Genomic DNA, 10,856 nt, shown 5'->3' with positions numbered 1-10,856 from the left:
GCTACCTCACAGGCCAATCACTTTGTACTGAAAGATGGCTATGTACAGGGACTAAAAACTAAATATTTTTCATTTCGGTTTGTTCTAAAACCGGTATGTTTTAGTTCCGGTGTTCCGCAGCCTCCATTCCAAATGGTAACTAGTTAGAACTAAATAAAAGAATGGCAAATAACATTATTTTGCAACCTAGTCTCATAGAGTGAATGGTAGTTTTACGTGCCGTGTTTTACATTTCACCGCAGCTTCCTGGTCAAATTAACACTAGAGGCACTACAACAACTGTGTTTTATTCACTTTCATACAAATCACGATTTCAACGGCTGATTATGACTTTATAAACATTTATTTTTCCCTCAGTTATTTGCACACTGCTATGTTATGATATCGAAACACTTTTACTAGAATGCATCATTTGAAAAAACTGTACATTTTAACGCTTGTATTACAGACTCACCTACATTTACACACTTATTCAAGTGTAATTAACTTCCACGGTACCTCACCTGTTAGAGTGTTGGACTTTGGACTCAGAGGGCTGAGGTTCAAGCCCAGCCAAACACGAAAGCTGAAACGTAAGATGAAAGTGTCATAGAAGCGACACTAAATGATGTGGTTGCTTTAGAAAATGCACTTTTTATGTCACATTTGCTCTACTAAAAAGAGAGAAACATAATTTTTTCAGGCAATGGAAATGGTGAAGTTACAAAAATGTACTGTGATAAACCCTTTAGCCTTTGGTTTCATGAATAAAATATTGGTACAAAATTAACCAGTTAATAACTGGTTACCAGGATTTAAAAAATAAAATTTTCACTCCGGAACAATTGAAAGGGATTTTGTTTCCATTTTTGGTTATGTTCTACAAGAAATTTAGTTCGTTTTAGTTTTTTCGTTTTCGTTCCTTTGTACCGCTTTTAGTCCCTGACTATGTATGGAGAAACACATATCCAAAGATATTAAAGAAGTCATATCATGGTAATTAACATTTTCTTTATGTTTTGAGATAAAAAATACCACATTTCCTTCCCGATCTAAAAAGACCACTTAAGGCGCGGTCCCATTTACCTTCAGACTGTGAAATTATGTGGGTGAAATACAGTCATTTCAATGGGAATACACAATCGCAAGATGAACTTCCGGTGGCTAAGAATTGGTGAATTTTGATGGACGAATTCGCCGCGTTGACCAATAGGAAGTTGTTTGGGTTGGCAGTGTGCTTCATACACAGCTACACTGAATATTTACAATGGAAACGGATATCATTTTAGCACTCTGCGAGTTTCTTTTTAACTTCACTGTCACAGAGTATAAACTGCAACATTAAAAAGAGGCTGCTTTTCTCGTTTCACACGCTCAACTTTTTCAGCGGAATTTCGCCATGCAAAGGTAAGTGTGACCATGCCTTTATTGCAACTTTTTTTTTTGTTTGTTTGTTTGTTTTTGTTGCATAATATACATTTTTCCAATTGCTGAACTGCCAAAAGTGCATAGGGTCCTTAGTGACCCGAGATATGTAATAGTGTTGCAATATACAGTATTTGCGCTTCCATAAATCATATTTTGATATGATTATTCCAAATCTTTACAAGTTTACTATCACAGGATATCTATTTCTTTGTTTATTACAAGACAAATGAGTACTATACTGATACAGATTACTAATGCATCATGTCGATTTTCTGTGCAACGATGGTGAATTATCAGTTTTCCATATGCGTGTACACATTTAGTATATTATACATGCTATCTGTTCCTCAAGGTGGTGCTGTTGTTTACTATATCAGGTAAAACACATGAACGGTATGAAATGGCTAATGCCATTTGTGTGTACTACAGAAATTTTGTAAGTTGAATGTCTATTTAGATTCAATAAGTTCCTTGAGAATATACATATGTGTAACTTACGTGTTATGTGTAGCTCAATATGTGTTTGACAGCCAGTTGCGTCTTATACAATTTCAGTGTGGAAGTAATTAATCCCATTCTGTGATTTGTTGCATCATCACTTTGATATAGGGTATGTATGAAAAATAAAACATTAAAATATAACAGAACATACAACCGTTAGTTCCGGTCCTCGAATCTGATTAGACAAGAGACGTTCCTTGAGTGCTGATGTCTCAGAACAGCAGTAGTCAGACGCTTCGCTCTTTATATCACTCCGCTTTTGTTCACGGCATTCTAAACTACAGTGTATGAGCAGATGTGTAAAAAGCTAGATATGCATCTTTTCATTTTTACCTGTGCCATTAAAGATTTTAGCCAGCAGGTGGTGACAAAAGACCATTTTTGTGTGTTATGAGCAAGTTGAATTTACGTTCATTTCAGTCAGGGTTGCCAGTCAACGAACGGTTTCTTTCCGCAATTCATCGGCAATTTTTTTCTCACACCATGATCGCACGGATTTACTACTAGACTACAACAGGGAAATACAGCTTCAGCATTAAGGCTTATCACAGCTGAGAGACACAACAGACGAAGTAATAGCACATGCTTAAGGTGCTTATCTACCGGAGTTTCTGCATTGGGAGCAGAATTCAGATGTAAACAACATTCAACATGGCGGAGGAGAGAAACAAACTGGCTACCACAAAATACTCAGGGAAGACCCTGTTTGGATGGCTATTTTTTACACAGAGAAAATTATCTTCAGCAAGCTGACTAACACTAAAGATGAGAGATAAAGTTAAACAGGTATAGCTTTACTGTTCATCTCTGCTTAGGAGGTGCGACAGATGCAGGTAATCGCTCAGTCACTCTCTTTCTCTCCCTTTCTCTCTCTTAAACACATGCACACACATACACACATTCATCACTGTTTTTCCAATAACTTGTTAGAAACAGCCCAAGCTGCCGTTACTAGTTCTAAAGTGATGTTTTCGAATAAGTAACAGAGGATTGGGCGCATCTTTTGAACTAGCAACGGCAGATTTTTTTTGTAGTTAATTACAATTAATTTCAGATTTTGACACTATTTTCCTGTCCAATTTTTTTTCCATCTGAAATGCACTAAAATAGCACCAATAACATTAAACGTCTAAGAGGGATTTTGATTCATGATTCACGTTAGGGTGTCAATGCCAGCGTCAGTCACTGCTTTGAACTCCAGATGAAAAGCTCTTGCAAACAAAAATGTCTCATTCTGCGTTCTGGTGATAGTTAAGATTTGATGTGCTTCTGTGGTAATTAGAATGTGCCTTACATAGGCTGTAAAATACTTGTTTTGTACATCACTGACACAGAAGTGCTGTTGTGTGTGTCAGTGAGCAGGTTTGGATGGTTTACGAGGACTTTTTTTTAAGGTTACAAACTGGTAATTACAAGGGTATTATGCTATAAATGTGGTTTATGAGGACATTTCTAGTGTCCCCATAATTCAGATCGCTTTAAAACATAATAAACTATGTTTTTTTGAAAATGTAAAAATGCAGAAAGTTTTTTGTGAGGGTTAGGTTTAGGGGATAGAATCTATAGTTCGTACAGTATAAAAATCATTATGTCTATGGAGAGTCCTCATAAGGATAGCCGCACCAACATGTGTGTGTGAGTGTGTGTGTGTGTGCACGCTGAGTTCAGAATGGCTTATATATGCAGTCAAGTATCATAAAAAAAGCTGAACAAATTCTGGATTCCAGGATTGGTTTTAGTTGACAAAACTCACCAAATCCAATCGGGCTTCATTAGGGTTAAGTGGTATCAAGACGCTCATTTCCAACTTTCTCTATCAATTCAGAGTTTGATCCTGAGGTTATGATTAGTTCACGTGCGCGTTCACATGAATGAAGCGAACAGCCAATCGAGTGCGAGACAGAGAGAGTCAGCGTGATTTACTTCTCCGCTGAAGATGTTTATGAAAATTATGATAACTTATACGAATTTAAACAGTTATAATACAGCACAAGATGATATATAAAAAAAATATTATCAATCAAAACACATTTACACAACACGAATAATCACTATGAAATCATGAATAATTATAATACATTCACACAGCACAGAGGCTCACTAATAAATGATAAAGAATGTAAAGGCATTTACACAGCAAGAAGAAATATTAAAATAGATAATATATTGATGTGAAAGTAAATTTATGTAGGTCCACAACAAGAACATTCAGTCTTGTAATTTTAAAAGTTTAATATCTTGATTTGAAATGTAAAAAAAATTAAATTAAAAGCTTTAGTATTAAATTATTAACTTAATATAATTGAATATTATTAGATATTAATACACTATCAAATAATAAAAAATATGAGCAATTGGAAAATGAGTAGAAGGTATGCACTAATACAGTCAATTCTTTCTTTCTAGCAGCATAAGACACAATAAAGACATATTTGGTGTGCTAGTGTGCTTTTATTAGACTTCAAGTGAAATACTGTATGTTCATGGCATCTCTGCCAGCAAATCCTAATAAGAAGTGTTTTTGGGTGGCATTCACACTTTTCTGATATATCTACAGTATATTGTGGAGTGATACAATTTTTATATTTTAATATCATTCGATCATTATTAATATTGCATTAATATCTTACTTGAAATTAAATAATTATTTTAGGTTTATTTATTCGTACATATTTTATGGCCAGTGTGGGAAAATGATTGGGAAAAAATTAAAGCGTCTTTAAACAAATGCAAGACTGCCAAAAATATATTTCTTGAAATAAATAATTATCATATATAGCTTATTTTGTACATTTCTCAAATTGTCTCGTTGAAGTGCGCTTTAAATTGGTGTGAGAGATACTTGGGGGAGTGACTGTCACCTTGCTCACAGCTGATTGGTCCAGAATCTGGATGAGATCTCTGATTGGGAACATAACCTGCCCCGGAGCAGGTTAGCCGATTAGCGTATGTTACTATGGTGAGGAACCCTGATGAAAACCTATCCACTTCACTGGTACTGCGAATTCAGAGTTCGCTTAAACTAAGTTTAAACTTATCTAGCTAGCTGCTTAATCCTGCTTTGTGACATAGCCCACTGATGCATGCAGCCATGCTTGTTTACATTAGTGCTTATGTGGTTGTCATTCGCCACACAAACAGCTCTTTTTCCTGCATATGATACGTTTATATTATGTTACAGACAGCCAAATTGTCACCAAAGTACCACAATAACAGTTTATTTACTCATATACTCCTAGTCAACACATCTATGAGTGCGGTCATCCCGTGCACACAGCTGATTAGGTGGATCGTGGATGTCATTCACGCAAACAGAAACTCAAACAGTCTTTTCAGGCATATGATTCATTTGTTTTCTGAAACAGAAAGCTAAACTATCCCAAAAGCACCATGAACAGTTTATAACTTGTATACTCACAGTCAACACATAATCGCCTATGCACATATCCTATACATTTAACCTATACTCAAAGCTTTGAGAAGAATAAATATAAAAACATACCCAGCCATAGAGATGTATGTATAACCCCTTTTAAACATGACTCTCCATGAAAATTTCATATACAATCAAAGTGCCTGCCACAATCACAAATGCAATCTATTTCCATTACAGTTGTCTGTATTGACAGTGTTGGTCTCGGCTGTGTTTGGCTATGATTAACTCTTCACCCTTGCTAGAAAGCACATGCCAGTGTTTATTTAGCCCTGTGCTACAAAAACCTTTTCTCACCTGAAATGCTTTTTGAAAGCTTGTTTGATAGAGCCAAGATATCTATTTTTTTTTTGTTGTTGTTTCTTTCGCTTTCTCTTTTGAAGACAAAAGCATCAAAATGTCATCTCTTCTGGCAGTAGTGAGGAAAGTAGCATACTATCTTGACCCTGGGAACATCAGATGCATGTCTGCTGCCATGCCATCTCCCAGAGATCGAAGGGAAACCGATGTTAAAATGAGGTTTTGAGGATTTTTTCACTTTATACTCACAGTGAAAGGCTGCTGTCTAAAAATATCAAATGAAAACTGAACATATTTCATCTTTCTTTTTCACAGAAAACAAGTGAGTTAACCTCGGTTACAGGCTATATTTTTTTAATCTATTTCTCATTCCATTCCAACCATGCAGTGTAGCACGCACTGGCTGTTTGAGAAAGGATATACAAATACAAATAATGTACTACTTCTAAAATGTATTTGCATTTAATTTGATTGCAGTAAATAACTTGTTCAATCTAAATTGTCTGTTATTAAGTTAGAATACTGAATAAGTCAAATAATATTACCGTATGTGGACCAATAATTATGTATGTATGTATAATATAACACGTTTCAAAAGTTCACTTGCTGCATTTTTCTAATGTAACCCAGTTCTGTTTCCATTACAAATTATATTAATTGCATAACAGTTTGAGTGAAAAGTTTAATTAAACAATTAACATGAATTCCAGAGTTTCTTGACAAATAGGTATGTCCTCCTTCATCTTTAATGACAGCATGCACTCAAGCTGGCATGAACAAAAACTGATTACCATGTTATGCAGCATGATTTGAGAATATTCCAGCGATCATCTTGTGTGCTTATATGGAAGCAAGAAAATCAGACTTTTTTTTTTTTTCTCCCCAATTTGGAAAGTCCTCATAGTGGCTAGTGACTCGCCTCAATCTGGGTGGCAGAGGATGAATCTCAGTTGCCTCTGCGACTGTCAGTCCACGCATCTTATCACATGGCTTGTTGAGCACATTACCGCAGAGGCATAGCGTGTGTGGAGGCTTCATGCTATTCTCTGTGGAATCCAGGCACAACCCACCATGCACCCCACCGAGAGCAAGAACCACATTATAGCAACCACGAGGAGGTTACCCCATGTGACTCTACCTTCCCTAGCAACCAGGCCAATTTGGTTGCTTAGGAGACCTGGCTGGAGTCACCTCAGCACACCCTGGATTCAAACTCGTGACTCCAGGGGTGGTAGTCAGAGTCTTTACCCGCTGAGCTACCCAGGATTCCCTGAAAATCTGACAAGTTTCCTGTTTATTTCCTGATTTAATTGTGATTTTGAATCAGACTCAGACTTTTGAACCCCATTATGTGTGTTTTTGTATGTTTGCCCTTTTCCCTTAATTATGTAGTTTGAAAGTCACTGTCATTGTGTTTTAAGGAGCAGGTATGCTTGGATGAACATCTAAAACATTGATAACAGTGTTTTTCTTATATCCATCAAGTGTTGCAAAAAAGAAAAAAAAGGAACAAATAAAACAAGAAAATAAAGGCTGTTATCTGATCTATGTGACCAACACAAAGCGGACGCGTTTACTTGAACGATTCACCAAAATTGAAGTGCTGCGGCACAACATCAGCAGCTCATGAAGTGCAAATGGTTTGAATGCGCTGTGCTCATCTGTTGATGACTAGCCAACCTAGTCTCAGGGTAAATGTTACTATAACAACATTTTAGCAAACTGAGTTTTACATGCCGCATTCTACATTTTGCTGCCGTTTCCTTGTGAAATTAGTACTAGAGGTTCTACAACCAGGGCTTGAGTTGAGGGGGGATGCGAGGGGATGCTATCCCCTTGTTGCAAGAAATACCAAAAAGCATCCCCCTTGTAAAACCACCATCCCCCCTTACCATCCCCTTTAGATCAATTGTGTCATGGATTACTTAGAACTAATCTAAGTGGTGGTGGTGTAGTGGACTAAAGCACTGAACTGATAAGCAGAAGGTTGTTGGTTCAATCCCCACAGCCACCCCCATTGTGTCCTTGAGCAAGGCACTTAACTCCAGGTTGCTCCAGGGGGATTGTCCCTGTAATCAGGGCACTGTAAGTCGCTTTGGATAAAAGCGTCAGCCAAATGCATAAATGTAAATGTAATCATGCAAGTGAAATATTTAATTTTCTATGTTTGATAAATAACAGATTTTAAATAAGGTCAGAATTAGATTTCGACATGTGTGGGGTTGCCAGGTTTATATAGGTGAAATCCCCCAATTAGATCTTGACACTTGTACAGTTTGGAAATATTCTGCCAGGGTGACGCTTTAGTTAGGCAATCTGGCCACCTTGAGCATGCAAGCTCTCTCTCCACTGTGAAAAGATGCCGGTTTTCTGAAAACACTGGCAAACAGGTATGTCGGAGTTTAGTGATGGGTTGATTGTCCTTCACATGAAACTTACGCCACTGAAGGTAATGCAGGTAGGGATGTGCTGAATGACTAATTTTACTGATGTTTAAATGGAAATTTTGAAGTTAACAAGTCTGAAAAGAAACCAACCTTCAGAAAAAAAAAGAAGAAAAAAAACGTTTATACCACCCATTTAAAATACTTAATCTATTCCAAATCCGACACTAAATTCCACTGAAAAGGGGCATTTATCTGTGATGTGCTCACCTTGAATTATGATCATTGTACATTAAATATAGAACATGACACGCATTCACTGAATTAACGTTAGCGAATATTTAACAGGCATATTTATTGAAAACAATTGAATGCATAGTGCTGGACCAATAGAGCAACCCAGCCTGTTCTAAATGGAATTCACCAAGTAAAAGTTACTTAACATATTAAAACAGTCAGGACATTGTTGAAAATAATTAACATGTAAACTAAGCCAAATCTATGAGAGAGAAAAAAATGTGCTGAAAAGTTGTGCGTATTTCACAACGTGCAGTCGGGCATTTGCCATTGATCTAATATGACAGCTGTTCGGTAAAGAAGATTAACCAATAACAGTTACGATGTAAAAAAAAAAAAAAGAAGTAGCTATAGGATAGAAAAAAATAGGCCTGGGATGTAGCCTACAATAAACCTAATGTGCCTAAACATGAGGTGCACGCAGAATAAAAGATTAATCCGTTAAGCAGTCGGCACCTCGTTGAAAATAAACAGTCATTTTCTAGGCTACTTACTCAAAAGCATAAATTTTTTGATGAGTAAAATTAACATGTCAACATGGTCTGGTGAAAGGCGGGACTTGACTCACCTGAGGCGGCATCCCTGCGCTTGAAAAAACAACGTACAAGCATGCACAGATGTAAAGAAGACTCAAATGTGAAAACATCCATAGGGACTTTCAAACGTTTGGAAAGCCGATTCCCGCACCACCGAAGTGATTTCATTACTAATTTGCTGAGTTTGCTTGTCTAGGGAGAGGACATTTTCCTGCGCGCGGCGCGAGTGAGAGGGAAGAAGCACATGCAGCCTGCGGTGAGATGAAACTTTGTATCTGCTCCAGATATCCTCTTTTTAAAATTATAAAGATTATAATCTTTATTATAATATAATATAATTTCTATTTCTATTTAAAATATGTAACCTTAATATGACAGTAATTTATGTGCAGCCTCTGTAAAAATATAAAGCCAAACGTAAATGTGTAAAAACATTGATCAGTTTAATGGGGGGAAATATTAACAGACTAGTAATTCCAGTGTCGACTAGCAGCATCAGAACCATTTAGTCCACTAGTCTCGCACGTCCCAAATTTTCAAAAGCTTTGCGCACTTTCAAAAATAGGCCAAGAGAACAGTTCAAGAAAATATTTAGTCTTTCTTTAAAAAGAAGAGAACAGAAAGTAAGATATTGCTATGACGAGTAGTGTACAACATGTACATGGTTTTAATTTTTTTTTAAATCAGGATTTCGCCCATAAAACGCTTTTGTGTGTAGAACAACTTTTTCACACCACTGTTTAAGCACCCTTCATAGAAACAGCCCAAACTTCCTTTACTAGTTTGGTTATTGGAGCAGAAAAAATGTGTCTGTGACAATGGGCAAGAGATCTAGAAAAAACCTTTTCATGATCATAACGTGGATTCTTTTCACAAAATTCATCATAAAATACAATAACAGAGGGTAAAAGGTGCATATTATGGTCCTACGGGTTAATGAAGTGACGCGCATTTTGTCCAGACCTTTTAAAAATGCAATTCACACAAACCATTTACTTGAAAACACTTCTATGATGAGCATGTTTCCAATTTCTGAGTTTAAAGTCATATTGATATTTTTTTTCTGGGGCTTAAAGTAAAAAATGTCATGTGGTGTCCAGAGACAGTTAAAAAAAAAAAAAAAAAAATGCTGGCATGGCTAGTGAAGAATATTATGTTATTGTTATTTTTTAAAAATGTGTTCTAAAATACAATTCATATTTAAAAACGCTTTTGTCAACAAAATCAAAATCATTGGGTGAAACCAACATGGTAGCTATTTTGTTGTTTATGTTGACCATAAAAACCATAAAGCAGAGCAGACACCTTTAGACCCTCAATACTGAGTGTGAAGTTTTAAAAACATCTGATATTAATTTTGACATTTTTATGAAAAGGCACATTTTGTTCAAGTCATGTGGTGGAACCCTGAGAAAACTTTTTGATATTCATAATATTTTTTTTTTTAAATGTTTTTTTTTTTATTTTTTTTTACCTTAAAAAAATGTGTTTGAAAACTTTTTGGAAGTTAATGATTAAGTTGTTTATACTCTCATGTATTCAAGGTGCAATAAAACTATTATAATACCTTTTACTTGATAGTTACACCGTATCACAATTATTTTTCAAAAATGTATGAAACCAAATTGGACACAAAGATTACATTTCTGAGAAGTGTTTTAAACCAAATTTTTGTTGTCTCATTTTAACACCTTGGACATCCTTATTTGTCAATGACCCATAAGTATTAGACACTTATCTAATAAGTATTAGATATGTATTAGTATTTTTTTATTTAAAAAACAATTATTTGACAACACCATCCCCCCTTGAAATTTTTTACAAGTCGACCACTGGCTACAACAGCTGTGCGTTTCATTCACTTTCACAAAAATCACATGTACTATGGCTGTTTATAACACTTATTTATTGCTCTGTTACTCACACACTGCTGTGTTATTATATCAAAAAACTTTTACTCTAACGCATCATTTGAAAAACAATACATTTCAATACTTG

Source organism: Myxocyprinus asiaticus, chromosome 18 (assembly GCF_019703515.2).
Source record: "Myxocyprinus asiaticus isolate MX2 ecotype Aquarium Trade chromosome 18, UBuf_Myxa_2, whole genome shotgun sequence".
Classification (NCBI taxonomy): Eukaryota; Metazoa; Chordata; class Actinopteri; order Cypriniformes; family Catostomidae; genus Myxocyprinus; species Myxocyprinus asiaticus.
Note: the sequence above shows the minus strand (reverse complement) of the source record.